Genomic DNA, 21,162 nt, shown 5'->3' on the forward strand with positions numbered 1-21,162 from the left:
AATAGCCCAAATGCATCTCCCACTAGTGCTCTCCAAGATTCTTCTGACCCAAATATTGTTCATCAAAAGCTCGCTGGTAAAATTACATTATTTTTGGCCCCATTCCCCAATGTGAATTACTTCTACATCTCTCTTTTCAGTTCATCATGCCCAGTTCAAAATTTACCCCTTTCCTCAATAAACTAAGGGTGCTGTGTAGATCCTGCATCTTGGTTGACTCCTTTTGTGATTAATCTTTTTCACAGGACCCTCTTCCATTATTTTTAAAGTTGAATAAAAAACTCCTGTGGCACATAGAATCTATCTTGTATTGTTACTTAAACTTCTTCATATATTTGGCTGTTTCAACTAAAAGATAACCTCTTTGAAGACAGAGACTGTAGTTCTAGTCAAGAATGGTGTTTTTCCGCATTGTAGTACTTATTTATGACATTCATGACATCAGTAGTGATAAACATCTCTACATGACTACAGTCTTAAGAAAAATTAAACCATTGGTAAAGAAATTAGGAAGCCCTAGTCTATACTCTGTTTCTTAGGCACCCCTTAAAGGTCTTGTGCTTTAGTGGTAATAGAAAAAAAAAAGGAGGAGGGTGAGAAGGGGCATCTACTTTGTATACTCTAGATGGCTAAATTGTCAGCATTTCTTGGGGAAGTCCAAACTGTTTAACTGTTGTCATCCATCCTCATTTCTTCAGTGGCATTTCAAAAGTTAATAACAAAAACTACCACTAACACCCCATGGTCTCAATGTGCCAGGCTTTATACCTCGTGTTTTGCATGCATTATCTTATTTAGTATTCATGCTCTGCCTGTAAGACAGACATTATTATCCTTTTGCTGAGGAGGAACTGGAAACTTTTAGACCGATACCACCCAGTAAGTCCACAGTAAGGCTAAGATTTTTAACTCAGTTTGGAGCTGGGTTAAACACTTTTATACCTTCCTCAGATTTCCTCAAATTTCTGTTATCAAGTGGATTCCTAAATAACCCAACGTAGAATCCAAGAATTTCTAAAAAGCTGTGTGAGGGAGTATAATGTGGATGATAAGCAGAAAGAGAAGGGTGAAATAATTGTTTTCCTTTTAAGAGGAAGCATCATCATTCCTTCATTACAGAAGCTAGGAGGTAGATGAAAAAGCAAGGTAAGTATTTGTTCTGACCCAGTGAAAGATTGAAAGGTAACAGGGCTTTTATGGGTAGACATGACATTTGCTGGTTCTTGATCTCCTAGTTCCAAAAAGAAATAGTTATTAGTTTCCTGCTCCTAGCCAAAAGATTATTGATTTCTATGAAAGATATGAGAAGACCCTGGGAATGGAATGCAGGAGATTAGAAATGGAACCATATGAAAGGATGAGCCATTTTAGAAAACTGATAAAACCAAAAGATTTTTATTATCCTGCTTCTTCTTATTCTGTTACCATGAACTTTTTCCCCCCTGTAAAGGAATCTATCTTCCCAAGTGGGAAAAAATAATTTTTAAAAAGATAAGCCTGAAAAAATTAATTTAAACTTAGCCATATTAGGGTAGCATTAAGGCACTCCAGGGTACATTTTATTGGTCCATTAATATAGGGCCCGAGTGGTTGAATACACCTAAGGCATGCACTGTATTAATGAACCAATAAAACATGCCCTGGAGTGTCTTAATGATATATTACAACCATTTCTATTACATACATAAATGCACTATTTGCTGGCTGTCTTGCATAGTTTTAAAGAAAATCTTCAATTAACCAAAAATACTGCATCAAGAACTCTTACCCACAATAAAAAAGAGCAACAAAGAATCCTGTAATTAACTTACCGGGCTAGTTACTCATGAGGTGATTCTGGATTGATTTAATCTTTGGTGCTTTTTCACTGTAAATACTTTGGAAGAACTGGTTATTTGGATTTAAAATTGGATACTTTCAGGAAAAGAAACAGATGAAAGCTGACAGAATTCATACTGATCTCCTTCCTTACTTAAAATAGCCAACTGTGGTTGGTGATTATAACATTAAATAGGTATTAATGACTGGATTCAAATAGTAACTCTCTATGCCTACATTAGAATTATATATTTTAGGCATGTGGGGACATTTTCTACAGTGGTAAGGAATGCCACACACTCATGTATGCAAGGGTTGAGACCAACACTTGGGATCTTGTAAAAATGTCTTCTCCTATCCAACATTGTGTTCTACTTTTATTAATAAACTCAGGGTTGACCCTGCTGTCTTTTGACTGGAGTCATATAAGTTGATGCATTGCTATGAGTAGGAGAAGCTGGAGGACCACATGGAGAGAGGAGAGATAATGATGAGAATAGATATCATTTATTGAATGATTATTATACATCATACAATGCTCTAATTATTTTTACATTTATTATCTCCTTTAATCTTTGCAACAACCCTATAAGGGAGATACTATTATACTTATTTTGTAGATGAGGTATCCAAGGTAAAAGTAGAAACTTTTCCAAAGTGGTGGACTTTGGGATTGAATGCACTCTCTGAATCCAAAGCCCATACTCAAGTGGGTAAAGCTTGGGATGACCAGTATGAGAAAAGCAGAGAGAACCATTAGGTTTATCCTCTATATAGGGAAGAAGTCCTTTCTAAACTCTATCTACCAACATATTGCATTGTACATTTTATTCTTCTCCTCCACTTCCTCCTTACAGAGGCACATAAATAGAGGAGAGAGAGAGATAGTGGACATGAAGGGGCCTCATAGCAGAGTCTTAAAAGATGCAAAGTGACTTCCATGAAGCAATGATCTAAGACCCAATGAGAGTGGGCACATGGCGATATGGTTAGATACCAACGGCCAGAAACAGGAAAAATGTGAATGCCTTATCATCTGATCATGGGGAGAGAAGATGACATCCTCCCATTCTCACTGAGGATGGCACCTCAGTGGCACCGCATAGACTCCTTGAAACTAAGGTGACAGCCCTTGGATAATGAGTGAGTAGACAACATCGTCAAGCTAGTCACAGACTGAGGAAATACTGCACTGACTGATTAACCCTAAATTTGGCTACTGAATAGAATGGAGGCTCAAGACAGAAATGAATTGTAAAAAAAGATAAAGTAAAAATTATTTGTACACGTTTGAAACCTGAGATTTATGTCCTGAGTTGTTTTATTCATAAACTTTTTAATTGTTACAGATTTGCATCCTAAGAGAACCTGACCATGAAATGTTTACAAAGGCTATTGAAGTGACAGCAGTTATTGTTGGTTTTAGGGTCATAAGTTAGGTGTCAAATCATAAAAAACTGGCCTTTTTGAGGAATTGCATTTTATTTTGATTTTTTCTTCAAGATCTATAACATAGTAGGAAATTCATTATTTTGTAAACTTATTCTGTACCAATTTCTCCAGCTGAATTTTACAAGCCTAGAAAACAGTTGCTGAAAGGTCTTTGATGCCTCCACTTGATTTTTACTCATGGTTTATATTTGCCGTGCACATTTTGTAGTCAATGATACAATTCATTTTGGCTTTATTTACTGAAGGGCTTGGCCCTGATGTTGAAAGTCATACTGCAATATTGTTTACTCAACCTTTAGAAGGCAGGAAAGTTGTTAAACATAAACCCTAGTGCATTTTTAAAATTCTGAAAAAACACAATTTTACCACAATATCTTTAAAAATCTCGCATACACTATTTACAAATAACTTTCCCTTCTTTATTTCAGTTATTTTTTTAAGACCATTAGGTTGGTGTTATTTATGGCAAAGTGGTAATTTAATACCAGATAGTAAATTCATTATGTGATTTCAGTGGGCAGATAATTACATCATGCAATTTCTCTGTGTCTCTTAAGTGACTCATCTGCTGGCTTATGTTCAATGTAGGAACCAGGTCATCAGCTCTTCTATAAAGCTGACCAAGCAAGTCATCACAATGTGATGTAAATAAATATATATAAATAAACCAGCACCAACCTGTGAGGGGTACTAGTGATGGCTGGACATTTGCAGTGAGTAATTTAGTGGACATATGATTCTACTGCTCTTTAAAAAAATTAATGCTGCTTTCGCTGGTGAAGGCATCTTTGCTGACTATAATAGCAGCAACCTAAATGTGTATAGTGCTTTAACAATTTTTGAAGCACTTTCGCAGGTGATATTATCTTGTGGAATACTTCTCCACAATCTTATGACACAATTGTGAACCATATTGTCCTCATTTTCAGATGAGGAATTGTTACCCAGAGAGTTTAAGTGTTTCTCTTGAAGCAATTGACCTGCTAAATGGCACAGTGCATTAGAACCAGGTCTTCTTGGAATCATGTTCTTCTTCTTTTCCCCATAAGACTTGAACATCAACAGGTCAGGGCACTAAAGCTAAATAAAACTAAATGTTATTAAACTGACAATATTCTACTCTTTCTAGCTGATTAAAGTTTCATATGACTCGACCTAATAGTAAAATAGAGGCTTTGGGTATCCTTGGTCAGAAAATCTGAGAATTTAGTTGAAGTAAATGAAGGAAGACCGAACAGGCAGGGACTATGGCCATGGATCCAGAATCCAAGCTGGATGTACATGGATACTGACAGGAAAACAGAGAAAGTGAGAGCTGTTTAAAATGTGAACCACATCTATGTTTTGGGAATAGATATTTTCTTTTAATTTTGCATAGCACCATGGGATAAGCTTGAAATGCTTCTGAGTGAATGACTTCTATAGATTAGAGATTTAACTGAATCTAAAAGCAAAATAGATCTATGATTTGGAGATCAGATGAGATTTTTAGCCTGATTTATTTAGAAAATTTTGTATGTTTGGGATTCTTATCTAGTAGATTTTGACTGTACCTTCATTAAATAAAATAGTGTAATATAGGTGTCGATTCACATCAACAAAAGTAGGAGGCTGTCATGAGACACAAGGAAAAACATGGTTGTCATGTCAAAAGGCTTCAGTTTAACACCAAATTCTCCTGCATGATTTGGACAAGTAATTGAACCCCATGCAGATCAATTTTCTTAATTAAAAAACAGTGATAACAATACCTACCTCGTAGAGATGTTGTGAGGATTAACCTATGGATTACTGGAGTTAGTAACCCTGGATGGATTTTAGGACATCAATGAACCCTCCAACATTGCATGCACGAAATTCTGGTGAGAATGTTCATTATTGTCATCAGATCCTTAAAAGTCTCCACAAATTGCAAAAGGCTAAGAACTACCAACGTATATGAAAAGGATTTGAAATTGTGAAACGCTACATAAATGTTAGAAATCAAGGATAAAGAAGCACTATCCAGGAAAGGAAAACAAAACAGTAATTTTTAGGGAGATAGAATGTTTATCTGTCTCCAACAAACTTGGATTGGACTTCTAGGAGATAATTTGATAAGTCAAACGTACATAAAACATAAATTACCTCTAATGGCAAAATCACTTTTATTTGTAGTAATTTTAAATATAGGCTTGTTAAACTGTGCTTTTGAACATACTTCATAGATGATAATCTGTAATTTACTAGTTTCTCTTTTTCAAATTTTATTGTATGTATTTGAGATCCTTTTATGATTTTTTTTTAAGGTGATGTCACTGAACTCTTAAGTGCAAGATGAAACAAGTCTTTCTGGGGTTCCAAGTAGGTAAGTGATCTGTTCATTTCTTAACTAGCTAAATGAATTGCTTTATTAAGATACTGAAGGTATGTCAGGCCTATCAAGATCCAGTATCTGGAATCACTAATCAACTCTCTATGAACATTATTTTTATGAAGATTTTTCTTTCGGCACACTAAACAAAAGTAAACTCAACCTGGGGGAAGATGCGTGGAGCTAATGTGAGGAGGAAGGAATAATATCAAAGACCTTGCTTTCTCAAAGTTCCCTAAAATGCGAAAGAATCAGTACTGCAGTTTTAAAATAGGCTGGGGTTGGACAGAAGAGCAACAAATTGTAATTTAGGAGTGCCATTGCTTTCTCAGACATAAAGGCATTATTGTCTGGGGGAAAGAGTTCTATTGTATAAATACTGTTGAGAGGATAGTGGAATTTAGATCTCCAGCCTCTTGCTTGATTTTGGCAAGGTTGCATGTAGAGGAAACCACAGTCGTTCAGGAAGAACGTTATGTGAACAATGTCATGTTTTATTGGTAGAATGAGTAAACCAGGCAGTACAGGCTGTAAAAACGTATGAGTTGGTGTTATGGCAGGAAACAGATGGCTCATTCCAATAGAGTAATTCAAAGAATATCCAATAAAGGGGCTACTTACAAAGGTGTAGATAGGAAACAGGTGAGCCATGAGATAGAGTGTATCCAAGGCTAATAACACAGGGTCTATTTCTAACCCTATGCTTGAAGGGGTGAATTACCGGGAAAGAGAGGCTCCTAAGGAGGGGCCACCTTGAGAAGAGCCGCGGTCGTCGCAGAGGGAAATGGGAACTTGTGAACTAAGGGAATATAAATACTCCTCCCTCATTCACCTCCTTCCCTCTGATCTTCTGCCAGATCTCTCTAATAATATAATCCAATCTGGAGCCAGTGGGCAAGAAATCTAATGGACTGACTCTTTAGACTGGCCTCCTGCAGCTGACTAGGGTGAAAAGTGTGATCTGGAGGAACAAACAACTCCCCACATTAAGTGGTTTACAGTCCCAAAGGCCTACTTCTCACTCATGCTAAATTTCTGGCATGGATCAGTAGGGAGTGTTTCCATGTGTCCTCACTCTAGAACTTCAGAAATGGAGCAAACATTTCTTCAGAATATAACCAATTGTTTTGATAGAGGGAAATAGAATTTGGGATAGTCTCAAGCCAGCAATTATGTATTTTGGTCTTAAATAATTTATGTCATTTGTACTTACCCAGAACTAGTTCAGGGCCCTGTGCAAGCTTCGGGGAGCCAGAAAGTTGAACTCTACCAGGTGCCTGAATGAGAAGGGGATGTGATAAAACTGAGCAATGTGAATAACCACCACGGGTAACTTTTCTGTTCAAAGCATGCTGGTCCCTAAATTAAATTGAAGCTGGGATACGGGTTGGCAGAATAATTCAGGCAGAATTTAGTTTACAGACAACTTCTGAACAACTTGCATGATATTCAACAGAGCCTATATGTAGATTATACAAAAACTTTTTTTTCTTTTTTTTTTTTTTTTTTGAGACAGAGTCTTACTCTGTCACTCAGGCTGGAGTGCAGTGGCATGATCTCAGCTCACTGCAATCTCTGCCTCCTGGGTTCAAGCAATTCTCGTGCCTCCCAAGTAGCTGGGATTACAGGTGCCTGCCACCATTCTGGCTAATTTTTGTATTTTTAGTAGAGACGTTTTGCCATGTTGGCCAGGCTGGTCTTGAACTCCTGACATCACGTGATCCATCCGCCTTGGCCTCCCAAAGTGCTAGGATTACAGGTGTGAGCCACCGCGCCCGGCTTATATCAGAACTTTAAAAAAAGCCAAATCCATACAGTTGACTGGAATGGAACCATACAAGAATTTTTTGAACATTGTTAGGATCAAAATATTAGTACTTACATTTAAAAAAAGCCTTTTTTTAAGTGCATGGTATGGTACTAAGCCTTTAGTCAAGGAAATTTAAACAAAATTATCCCTGCCCTGTAGGAGTTTATAATCTAAAACAGACAGTATTGATGTAAAGACATGCAATTGGTTCTCTGTTATTCGCAGGAACATTATCTGCTCTTAAATTGATCTATGGCAATTTTTAGAATGATTAAATTATATATTACTCAGTATACAACTTAACTATATTCTTCTTCCTCCAGTTGTATTACTATTTGTAAATGGACTATAAAGAAAATTAAGAATATCTAGCACCTTTGGAAATGCATGTAATTTATGCACAAGTGGGATAATGTCACATACTATAGGTGCAAATTTAGAACTGATTGCACTATAGGGAGATGACAGCCTCATCTATGCTTAGAAAAAAGTTGTTTTAAGTTGTTTTAGAAGCTGAATATTGGGTTTCATTCTGGATATAAAGCATGCCATTAGTTTGCTAATATCTTAATAGTGAGAAAACTTTCATCTAAATACTGAAAGGTAAAAAGTGTTGGGAATAAATCCTAAATATTAACTGATAATGTTTCCTGAATACCCTGAGGAATGCTGATGGGACAGAGTTTCAGATATTTTAGGCTCAGCAGCTTCTACCTATGAGTGCTTTCTCTGACAAATTGCATGGTGGATAGAGCACATGCTGCCCACATCACGGGTGTCCTTACCATTTTCGTACAATCCGGTTTGACTTCCAATTGCTGATGACTGTGTCTCTGGCCAGTGGGGCCTGCAGCAGTCTGGGAGTACTGGAGGAAAGAGTACCATCAAAGAGCAGCCCTCAATTACAGACCCAGAAGATTAGGTCTGTGGGTCCCAGTGGATGAACCAACATGGAGGAGCACCACGTTGAGCGTCCATCTTACGGTTTCCCAGGGCACAAAGTTATAGTCACCTGAGGGGCAACTTGCTTGACAAAGTAGCTTTTCCTGACTTCCTTCCCATCTTTACCTCACTCCCCGACTTTCTAACCAGTGTTTCTTGGGATCAATTTCCAAATAAACTACGTGAATTCAAATCTTTGTCTTTGGGTATGATGTTGAGGAAGTAAAACTAACACAGTGGGCTATTTCCGTAGCTACAGGCCTCCTTATTCTTGTACTATATTATGGGACCTGAAAAAATACATAATGCAGAGGTAGTGGCAGCACGAAGTTCCTTGCGTAAGTACTTTTGGTAGATAAAGATGAAATAGGTGTAGACAAGCAAGGTTGCCTAGAGCAGTTTAATGGAGACTTTGATTACAAAGTCTTATACTAAAAATGACATGAAAATACTGTAGAATCTTGTCTCAGAAATTCCTGATATTAGACATAACTTAAAGCATTAAAAAGTTAAACTGTTGAGTGTCTGTTGGAAGTAAGCTAAAGATAAAATATATTTAAGAGTTATCCATAATATTTGCATGTGTGTACATATGTGTGTGTATATATATGTAATATTTTTGCAAAATATTTCACACTTTACTATAACCTGTTAATATGCAAGGTTACCAATTATTTATTAGATTACTAGATTAGTTGCAAATTTTCTGCCTTCTCTACTCCAGCCACATGGGTGGTGGCACCAGGACTGGATAACTGGAATAAATACCTTAGGCAGAAAACAGAAAATTGCAATGTATGCAGTAGTCACTGGTCCATGGTAATGATGAAATCCTGTGGACAGTTGTTACGTAGTCTTGTCAGTGAGAGAAGTGCCATGGTCAGAAATTGATTCTGTTCTCAGGGAGGAATTTTCCCGTCCATTGTTCTGTGGGGCCCCTGCTTCTGCCATCTGGGAAGCTTTGCTTGTCTATTATCTGCCGTGGCCACAATGGCAGTTGAGGGCTCTAGAGGTTTTGCTGCCTGCCTCCTGCCTGTATGAGTTGAGTGGCCTAAGAGTTGCTTCAAGGCTCAGCCAAAAGCTTTTACGTCCTAGCTCATGGTTGTTTTTGTAATATAATTTTCTTTAAAATTAATAAGACTTTCATCTCCTCTAGGCACAGGAAGACAAATGTTGCATGTTCTCACTTATATGTAGGAGCTAAAACAAAGTGATCTCGTAGAGGCAGTGAATAGAATGGTGGCTACCAGAGGCTGGGAAGGGTAGTGGGGGTAAGGGGATAAAGTTACAAAATACAGTTAGATAGAAGGAATAACATCTAGTGTTTGGTAGCACAATAGGGCTACTATAGTTAAAAATAATTTATGACACATTTCAAAATAACTAGAAGAAGAAATGTGGGATGTTTTCAGCACAAAGAAATGACAAATGTTTGTAGTAATTGGTGATGAATACCCTCAATTACCATTACGCATTGATCATTATACGTTGTATGCTTGTATCAAAATATCACATGTACCCCATAAATGTGTAACTATTATGCATCCATAAAAATTAAAAAATTAAAAATAGAAAGCAACTAATAGAGTTACATCTCTTTGCTTACAATCAGTTGAATATGCCAGCTACCATACCCACAGTTCTTTCTTAGACATAATTCTTAAAGTAGTATTATCTGTTTTTCTTCTCATCACCATTTATTTATTTTTTTTTCAACTCAATGACATCTACCCCAAGGCCATAGGCTTGGGTTGAAGGCCTGGTTCAATCTGAATTTTGTCACATAATTATATCTTAAGGCTGTTCATTATTCAATCTCAAAAATTACTTATTAATGTTTGAGGTAAGCATTCCCAAATTTTGAGGCTTAAAATTTCTGGATGCTTTCTTATTCCCTTTCATTATTATGTGTACTTTGGATAATTCTTTCTTGTGGTCATTTCTTCTTCTAATATCTTGCCAAATAAAGCTAGTAACATCTAATGCATGCTCACATAATTCTATTTTACAATATCTTTTGCTACAGACACAGGCTAGGGAGGTTAGTGGCCTGCCTCCAAAGGTATCGTGGGCTTCATTGTTACTGAACATTTTGCCTCTGCTTAACTTGGGGTTTCATTTTTCCAGCCTCTGATATTAGTTTCCTAGTTATCTCCTGCCAGTGCCACCAATTTTAGGGTTTTGTTTTTGTTAGTGTCCATTCTTGGTACTAATTTCTATTTTAGTTATGATAACACCAATTAAAGCATCAGATAAACCTCCAAGTTTAAGTGGCTTAACATGTTAAGATGTTTGTTTCTTGCTCATGTAAAACTCCATAGAGGGTCTGGGGTTCTATTCTATGCATCCATTTAGCAATCCAAATTGGCAAAACTGTTGTATTCAATAGACAGTTTTTAAGGCACCAACATCCAGCCAGCAGATAGAACCCTTAGCGTCTTCTGACCCTCCTCTCCACCTATGCTGACATCTTAGGTGTCCTCTGGCTTTCAATATCATCTCCTTGCTGAAAAATCCCAAATCTTCTTTTATCAAACTCCACCTAGCCCCTGGATTTGTGTATGTAATTTCTTATACAACAACTCCACTTGGATGTCAATCAGGCATCATTAACTTAATATATTTGAAACCAAATGTTAACTTTTTCCCCCTAAAATTGCCACCCCTTAACGTGATCAATCTTAATATTTGGTACTGTGATTTACCAGTTATTCAGGGTAGAATCCTGAAAGTATTTTTTGAATTTTTTTTAGTATCATATAGTACATAGAATCAAAAAACAAATCCTATCAGTGATACCTTCAAAAACATCTAGAATCCAGTCACTTCTCATAGCTCCATAGCCATCAGATTTTACTTGTTGTAGTGTAGTCATGATCTAACAGGTCTTCTTGTTTTCACTCCTGCCCTCTTAGAATGCATTTACCACACATGAGCCAGAGCAATATTCTACAAAATAAAGAGACTACATTGCCCTTCTATGTATAAAACTGCAAAAACCAAAGGTTTCCCTGATCATTTATTTAAAGTACTTCATAGCATTTGTCATTATCTGACATTTCAGCCATTATGTTATATATTTTTTGTTTAATTTTCTGTCTTCTCAATGAAGAATGAATATCTATGTCATAGACTTTTCTTTATTCATGGCTGTCTTTATAACACCTAGGATGGTGCTTGCCACATGGGAGATGTTCTAGTAGTTTTGAATGAATAAATAAATGAATGAGCTACTTTTTATATCTCTTTTTGGTGCTTTAGTCTTTTTATATCTATTTGTATGACTTTTTAATATTAACCAGATGTAATCATTATCTCATTAGTATTAAATGAAGTCCTAAATTTGCCCTTTAGTTTACATGTCCATCTATCCAGCTAGCTAGCTAGCAATATAATAATAAGTAATTTCTTCTTCACAATATTTTCCATTATTCTTCACCTCAGAAATCCCTCCGCTCTCATGAGCCTGGCTATATTCTCATATATTCACCTAATGTCTTCTAATTCTTAGTCTAATTTTAGAGGAGCATGGTGACCAGTCTTCATCCAGATCTATTCTAGGATTCACAGTAAATTCTCCAGATCACAGAACTTACCTTCAGCAATACTCTTGCCTGAAGGTTTCTAAAAAGGCTTGCACTATGAATGCTTGTTACTGGAAGTAGGCAGGCCAGATCTCTTTCTCCCAGGGATCTCCAAAGAGGTACCAGGGGTGCTGCCTAGTGGCCTAATTCCTTCCTTCTTTGCCCGACTTCCTAACTGAAGGGAAGGAGACTCTTTCTAGAGCTGACAGTATACTTTTCTTTCATTCAGCAGCTGCCAGACATAGTAGGAAACATATGATGTCTAAGTCATGTTCCTGGATTTTATGGAGTAAGTTGAACGCTGTATTTTTAAGGAAAGTCTAGGAAAAAATTTCCTTTTTTGAAATTCCACCAGATTCATCGATATTGTAAAGCCAGTGGTCCTGATAGGGGTGTGTGTGTGTGTGTGCGCGCGCGTGTGTGTGTGTGTGTGGCTCTGCTTGTAGTTTTGCAGATTGAACGATTTTGGAGAAACCATTTATCTCACAGTCATCAAATATTTATATAGTTATTGCAAAAGTTTCTAGCACATGACAATAAAGTGTCTTGTCTTTTGTCTTATGCTTGACCTACATGAAGTCACCATATGGGCTAGCCGTGGGGTTCTGTTGAGTTGGGTGTGGGGAAGGAGGGGAGAAAGAAAGCGGGAGTGATAGGCAGGTGGAGATTGAGGAGGGCAAGAGAGATTTGCCTTTCTGGGGATTTGAGGTTGTCCTGGATATGCAAGAGGATGGAGAGGTCAGACTTAAGGCATCCTGTGGAATTGTGGTAGAAAGGAGAGGAGGTCAAGCCTTGATTAAATTGAAACAGCAGAAACCAAAGCTTTTTTTTGTAAGATTTTACTCTACTTAACTTTCATTGTATTTCAAGTCTTTTTCTAAAGTGTGACAGAAAAATCACATTTTCTAAAATGTGATAGATCACTTTTTTCACACCAGTATATTGTAAAAACACTTCTCTAATTTTTACTTTCAGAGAAATATTGTAAAACTCTTGCACCATAAAATTCAGAATCCCAGAGACTTATCAGTTTGAATAAGCTACGGGTTACTGAGGATAGGTCGTGTCTTGGGGAAATATGTAAGCCAGCCGCAGAGCCTTGATTTAGGGGCTAAATCTTGGAGCAAACTAAAGGTGGACAGGCACAAATAGACTCAACATTACTTTTTACACTAAATTGCTTTCTTTTGGAAGGAAAAAAAGGCCATAATAAATATCCATTTCCAGGATTGTATCCAGCAACAGCAAGGACAAATTCCTGTAAGATTTGAGAGAAGTCCTATTCTTTTTTCATTTTTTTAATGAATTACTATCATAGTTCCTTTCTTACCTGTATATATTGACTCCAGAATGTTCCTATGATTCTTAAATTCCAAGCTGCTTTTTCTAAAATGTCGTTTTCTCTCTTAAATAAGAAAACAATTCTAGGAATTAAGAATGTGATATTTCATCTTTGTCTAGAGACTACAAGGTTCAAATAAATTCAACTTTCTCTTTTTCCTTTCTCATATATTTAAATATTTTAGCAATATTAATTTAGAAATGTCTAAATTTTTCTACTGTAATTTATTTACATCCAATTTAGGGATTGATAGTAATACAGTAAAAATTTATTCTCACATCCACTCTACTATATTACTGATTATTCAAATAATTTCTAAGCTATGTCAATCATTGGCCTGGTGCAGGCTCTATAAAGATGATATACATCTGTCTTTGAGGACCTTATAGTCTTCCTGGTGAGACAGATTATCGTGCATAAAACTTTCAATGATACTAGCTTTTTTTTTTTTTTTTTGAGACAAAATCTCACTCTTTCACCCAGGCTGGAGTGCAGTGGCGTGATCTCGGCTCACTGCAACCTCTGCCTCCTGGGTTCAAGTGATTCTCGTGCCTCAGCCTCCTGAGTAGCTGGCATTACAGGCGTGTGCCACCACGCCTGGCTAATTTTTGTATTTTTAGTTAGAGACGGGGTTTCACCATGTTGGCCAGGCAGGTCTCAAACTCCTGACTTCAGGTGATCTGCCCAGCTCGGCCTCCCAATGAGATTACAGGCGTGAACCACCACACCTGGCTGATACTAGCTTTTACAGAGTTACAAAGAAAATGGGATTGAGCACAAAGATAGGCTAACTATATGAGGAGTTCATGAAAGTCTCCTCAGAAGGGATGACATTGGAACTGAGTCTTAAAAGATGAGTAGGCAGCTTTAGTTGATGAAGGTGAGAAAGAACATCCCAGGAGAGACAGCATGCTTCTTATTATGGCAACTCTTTATTTATTTTTTAAATTTAAAAAATGTTTAAGTTTTATTTTAGGTTCAAGAGTACATGTGCAGGTTCATTATATAGGTAAATAGTGTGTTGTGGGGGTTTGGTGTACATATTATTTTGTCACCCAGGTAATAAGCATAGTACCCAATAGGTAGCTTTTCGGTCCTCATTGTCCTTCCTCCCTCTACCCTCAAGTAGGCCCAGGTCTCTGTTGTTCCCTTCTTTGTGTCCATGTGTATTCAATGTTTAGCTACCACTTATAAGTTAGAACATGTGGTATTTGGCTTACTGTTCCTGTATTCATTCGCTTAGAATAGTGGCCTCCATCTCCATTCGTGTTGCAGCAAAGAACTTGATCTCATTCTTTTTCATAGCTGTGTAGTTTTCCATGGTGTACATGTACTACATTTGCTTTATCTAGCCTATCATTGGTGGACATCTAGGTTAATTCCATATCTTTTTTTTTTTTTTTTTTTTGAGATGAAGTCTTACTCTGTCGTCAGGGTGGAGTGCAGTGGTGTGATCTCGGCTCACTGCAACCTCTGCCTTCTGTATTCAAGCAATTCTCCTGCCTCAGCCTCCTGAGTAGCTGGGACTATAGGCACACACCACCGCACTTGGCTAATTTTTGTATTTTTAGTAGCTACAGGGTTTCACCATGTTGGCCAGGATGGTCTCGATATATTGACCTCATGATCTGCCCCCCTCGGCCTCCCGAAGTGCTGGGTATTACAGGCCTGAGCCATTGCACCCGGCTGATTCCATATCTTTTATAGCAGATCTTGATGTGCTTAAAAATGATGAGGACTTTAGTATAACTGGAATGAATTTAGAGGCATATTGGTGGCTTAATGGAAGTGGAGAGGAGTTTAGATAGAGTTACCAATGGGATAATAGGCCAGAAATAGATTGGAAGGGCCTTGAGAGCTAAAATAAGAAATTTGGGTCTAAATCTGGAAGGAATAGGAACCAAAAGGAATTTTAAAGCAAGTGGTTGACATGATCAAATTTAATAATTAGGGAAATAGCTAATGTCTGTCAATACCCTCTGACTTGGTCAGGGAGTTATGAGACAGGAAGCTATCCTAAAAAAACCCAGGCAAGATATTATAAAGTCCCAAAATATGACACAAAGGATGGGACAGAGGATTAGATTTAAGATATTTCTGCTACATATCCCAGAAAGAAATAGAATGTTTCGAATTTAAAGCATTTTAGGAGGGAGCATAAAGTGAGATAACATGTGAATTTCATACCGAGATTAAAAATTTACAACTGAACTTTAGATCTTACCAAGGGAACATATTTTAAATAGCCTTGAATTTTGGTCTGCTAAGTTATGTTTAAATGTTAGTGGTGTTCAAGCAAGAAGAGTCTTTTCCTTCCAAAAAGAGTGCTAATGTCCACTTTCACACCTCCTTAAATATCTACAGCATGAAACACCCTACGCAGACATATCTGGATTTCCTGGAGCTGTCAGTGCCTTTTGTGTTGTGAGACAAAGGCAATCCAATAAAGACATGTCTGTTCTCCAAGTGCTCACCAAAGTCACAGCTCAGAGAGTGCACGTTACAGTTATGTCTTTTCTGGGTTTTATATTTTAAAGAATATGATAATAAAAAGGAAAAACAAGCTTCCTGGTAAACTGTATTTATAGCCTCATAGACTGTAAAGGTTTCAAAGTTTAAAGACACTTAGAGCAAATGTCTTCCTTTTTCAGCATTAGCCTTTTTCTCCAGCACCAAAAGTGAGGAAGGCAAAAGCCTGCGAAAGAGAGGAAGTAGTGTAAGACAGTGTGGGAGGTGTTCTAAGTCTGGGCTCGTGATCCTCTAAAGTGCACGGGTCTTCAAGCCTGCAGACAAGCTGCAGAAGCCCTTCCAGTGCCCTGAAATTGTGGGAACAACTGTGGCAGATGCATGGATGGCCTTTTTTTTTTTTTCTGGGGAAATACTTCATAGTTTTCATTAGAATCTACAGCCTTAAACCTTTGACTGTATAATTGGACACGTACAATAAATGGCTATCATATAGATGAGTATATTATCAGAGCAAAAATAATGATTCAGATAAGTTCTTGCCACTTCAGAAGATACAATTAATTTGTCTCAATGGATATGAGAGTGATCTACTTAGTTATGAATATTTGTAAAGTTTGTTTAAATAGCTCCACAACTTTGGACATGCTTACCTCTCCCAGCCTTCTTTTTCCCCCATTACTATCTCCTAGGTTTGCTGTGAGGTAATTTGTGTAGAACAGTTTGCACAATCCTTGGAAAATGTCTTAATTATATATTTATGACAAATTTGGATATGACATTTGTTATACATCTGTATGCAGAGCAGCTATAAATATAAAACTTAAGCTTAGTGAATTGTTAAAAATTAGTCATATTTCACTTATGATCATCTCCTCTTGGAAGCTGAAGAAAGAAGATCAAGTAATAAGGATGTTTATATTTTCTAAGTACTATTTTTAAGAAGTTAAATGTTAGTTTCTGGTGTCATGAATGAAGAATTGGAGCAAATGAGAAATTCCAGTATATGGCTTGCTTCGGAGTGAATGGCCAAAGTATTGTGATAAAGTCGCTAACCTTTGGGAGGATGTACAGCCGATAAGAGTCAGGCCACATTTCCAATGAGCAGGCCCCATTCCTGATGACAAGAGTTTTAAGAACATAGAGTAAAAAGATTGAACTCTGGTCAAAGGCCACAGCTGCTACGCTCCGCATGCTGCTTGCTGGGTATGGAGCCAGCCCTGGAGCTCTAACCTGATTCTTCAGCTTTGGCAACACAAACATTTGAAATGTGGGACAAGGTGGGGCCTAGCATCATCAACTCATAGTCTGAGAGGTCTTGGTCACTACTGTGACCTCCTTCACCAGCTCACCAGTCTGAGGGAGAAGCCCAGGCTGCCACAAGGCCTTGTCTTACAGGCAAATAATTAATTAAGATGGAAACTTATATGTCTACTGACCTCCAGTGATTAGGCCTCTGGTTCAGGAGCTGAGTTTTGAGGACTTACTTAAATTAGGAAGACTATGACAGTTGTCCTTCCTTTCTCCCAACCTCCGTCTTCCCTCCGTTGTTCCTCTGGGTAGCTTAGAGGTCACCTGTGGAACATTTAATGGCCCTTTTATTTGATATTTTGGTACTTTTATATGTCTATCTTCTCAGACAAGCTTTTCCTCTGACAGAAAAGATTTTAAAGACATTTTAGTAAAACAGAACAAAACAACCCAGGCATGAGACAAACTGATTATTAGTTGGAGATTTGGTTGGAAGATATTAGCTAGCCCTGAAGCAAAAACACAGTTTTCTCCATGCTTTTCTATAACAGTATTCATAAAATTACATGTAAGTTGGACAGCTTATGGTTGAGCAGTGACTAAGAAGAGAAATTGGGCTGCAACAGAGAGCACAGGCATTGCTGCCAGCCAGACAGGGCTTGAGACCAAGCTACCGATTCTTAGCGATATAATGGTGGGCAATTTGCTTCACCTCTTGGAAATGTCCTCTTCTGGGAAATGGAGGTGATAATGCCTCAGCGGGTAATTTTAAGAATTAAAGGTAAAATGTGCAAAGTGCCTGGCACCAGTGACTACCGAGTAAATTAAAAATATTTTATATTTCTTAGTGTTCATTTCTTGCTCTGCCTTAAAAAAAACTGCACATCAAATACTTTATTCTTCTGCATGCAATGCATTTTTGTAAATCGTCTATTGCACATAGTGTTAGGTTCTTGGAAACAAAGAGGAGTAATGCAGATCTTTTATATTCAAAGAAGTACTAGCTTAGCTGTGTTTGGGGTGCTTGTGTACATGCCCAAAGAGTGAAGCATAATAATTCCTTGTCTTTTTGAAAATTTTATCTAAACAAAATGAAATCAATGAATTAATATTTTTGGAGTGCGTATGTGACATAGACGTTCATAGATGACTTTTACGTAGGATTAGAGGGTATAGAATTCTAAGCGGCTGAATCCTGAATTCTGACGTACAACACTAGGGACTTATGGAAGCTAATCACATAAACATAGCTCCTTTATTTTTCCAATAATAGTTTAAAATTTTTCACGTTGGATTTTATCTGAAGTCAGTCTGACTTGACTATAGTTCCAGGCCTTCCTCTCATTTTTTTTTTTCTCCAAAACACCTGATGGCTGAGTCCATCAAGTTCCCAAAATAGATTTACGCATTTTTAAAAACAGATAATCAGGTTTTGCTTTGCATCTCTGGGTTTTTTTTTCCCAATGTCCAGGAAACTTTGTAACACCTGCTTTGCAAAATAAGCAAGTAATCATCTATTTTGGGGACGGAAAATAGAGGAGGTGAGATATGAGATAACTGGCTTCAACTCTTGTTATTTGGGCATGGAAATTATTTTTTCAGTGATTTTTGCCACAGCCATAGAACAACTTTTGCATTGCTTTGGTTTCTCCATATGCTTTGGAGAGACAGGAAAGAGAATATTACACTAAAAATCTTGTTTCGGTTCAAGGTAATTATGCATATATTTAGGCTGAATAGGGAAGAGGCATTACTGAAATAAAAGTGTTTTTAATACAACTTGGAAGACATAAATTAACACATTGAGAGGAAAATGAATCAATAATTTTATTTTAGAATTGAAGGGGATTTTAGAGACCATCTTGTTTAACCGCCATGTTTACAGATGAATGAACTGTTATGTGTTTTGCCCACAGTAGGTCACACAAACAAAGGTGTCCTGACTTCTAGAATAGGCCTTTGTTCCTCTCTCACTATAAATACATGACTATCCTGCAGAATGGCCTAGTAGGTATTGTCATGTTGCTGTTCCTGGTTGGGAGGACTGGGTGCACGTACAAATAAAGTTTACATAATACCTGATACAGAAATCTTGGTGCCCTAAAGTAACTATTTAATGATGATGCCTTTGCTCTATTCAGACCAGCAAAATGAGCACACATTTCTAGCTCCGTTTAATAAATTGCCTCCTTGAGGGCACTAAATCCTGCTCTTCTGGAAAAGCTCATTCACCTCACATGGGTAAACAGTTTGCTTCTTCATGAATTCTGCTGTTTACTCACAACAGTGGAAAGCCTGTTTTGTGTTATTGCTGTTATCACAAATCTGGAGACATCACTGCAGATTGGAATGAGGTGGCGGGAGACCGTTGCCTAAGTGGGTATTGTTCAGCACAGCTTAATAGAAAAGGTTGACCAAACATGTTAGAATTACCATCAAATAAGTTTATTGGGGGAACCAGTCCCCAATATTTCAACATAGGTTCTTTTCTGTTTTCCCTAAGTGTCGGCCGGTCTGAGAAATAAACAGAAAGAGTACAAAAGAGAGAAATTTTACAGCTGGGTCTCCGGGGGTGATATCACATGTCGGCAGGTTCTGTGATGCCCACCACAGCCGCAAAACCAGCAAGTTTTATTAGGGGTTTCAAAAGGGGAGGGGGTACGAATAGGGAGTGGGTCACAGAGATCACATGCATCAAATGGAACATACCTTTAGTAATTGAGAGCTTTTCAAATCTAGTTAATTTTGCCTTTCAAAGTCACTGTGAATGGGTGAAAAGTAAAATAGCTCATCCGTAGATCGTAAGTTAATATTGCTGAATTTTAAAAAATTTGATGAGTCAGAAAAATTTGCATTGGTATCATCTACATTCACTTTCTACCTTTAACTTCATTACTTTCCTTCAACACATTGACCTGTGATTCCCCCAGAGGCAAAGTTTCAAGGTCAATTATGTGAAAGTAGTTTTAAAAGTAGCCAGTCCAGACATGGATTTGTGAAAAATAAAAATGGAGTTCAAGCAGTCAGAATTCTGTAGTATTCTTCACTCTTTTCTTTATTTTTCAGATAAAACTTTCTAAATATTGTAGCTCAAGATAGATTAATGATTCCAGTTTTTAAGTATATTTAAAGCTCAAGTTGTTGGATTTTTTAAAATTTTGACTCCTCCCTTTCTCTTTCTCTTTCTCCCTCCCTCCCTCCTTCCTTCCTTCCGTCTTCCTTCATTCTTTCCTTCCCTCCTTCCTTTTTCCCTTCCTTCCTTCCTTTTTTCCTTCCTTCCTTCCCTTTCTCTTTCATTCTTTCTTTCTTTCTTTCTTCACAATATAGGTTAAAAAGGAATAGTAACAGATGATCATTTATACTCCTGTTGCTTCACTCTGAAGAATTCTTTCTTCTCTTCATCCATGCCTTAGCCAAAAGCTACAAATGAAAGAAAATTTCAACCCCATGTAAATTTTTTGGAACATCGTACCATATTGGTGGACGTGATACAGTTTCAAGGCATTAGGTCCTTGTTAAGAACAATTCATTAATATTTTTCTATTGGATCAGACTTACAGATAAGATCTGCTTCTAATGATGTCATCAATAAGCGTTTCACATGGGAAATAATGGGAAATACATTGTGTTGTTGATTATATATATTCAGGGAGTTTTAGGTGAATTTAATAGTGAATTATGAGTGGAGCTGCCATTAACTATTTTAAAATATGTATGTATTCATGCAATTCTTTAATCCTTAAGGAGCATAACAAGACTGAATTATCCTTCTGTCCTAGTCTGTTTGGGCTGCTATAACAAAATACCATAGACTGGGTAGCTTATAAACAACAGGAGTCTGGGAAGTCCAAGATCAAGGCCAGCAGATTTTGTGTTTGGTGAGGGCCTAGCTCATAGATGACATCTTCTACTTGTGTCCACACATGGTAGAAGAAACAAGCTAGCTCTCCGTTTTTGTTTTTTTTCAATAAAGGCAGTAATTTCATTCTAAAGACAGATCCCTTATTGCCTAGTCACCTCCCAAAGGCCCCACCTCCTAATACCATCACTTTGGGATTAGGATTTCAACATAGGAATTTTAGAAGGACACACACATTCAGACTATATACCACCTTCTTTTTAAATTTTTTATTATTTTACAGAC

General features: G+C 37.3%; 1 long non-coding RNA gene across 1 annotated transcript in view; it reads left to right on the forward strand.

The window, feature by feature from the left end:
* The window catches only part of LOC101127982 (uncharacterized), a 341,199-nt gene that overhangs the window by 117,465 nt on the left and 202,572 nt on the right, over positions 1-21,162 (forward strand). The window contains exon 3 of the long non-coding RNA XR_002006576.2: positions 5,559-5,617. This is a non-coding gene — a long non-coding RNA (uncharacterized lncRNA). The remainder of the gene's footprint in view (positions 1-5,558; positions 5,618-21,162) is intronic.

The sequence above is a fragment of the Gorilla gorilla genome, chromosome 5, assembly GCF_029281585.2.
Source record: "Gorilla gorilla gorilla isolate KB3781 chromosome 5, NHGRI_mGorGor1-v2.1_pri, whole genome shotgun sequence".
NCBI lineage: Eukaryota > Metazoa > Chordata > Mammalia > Primates > Hominidae > Gorilla > Gorilla gorilla.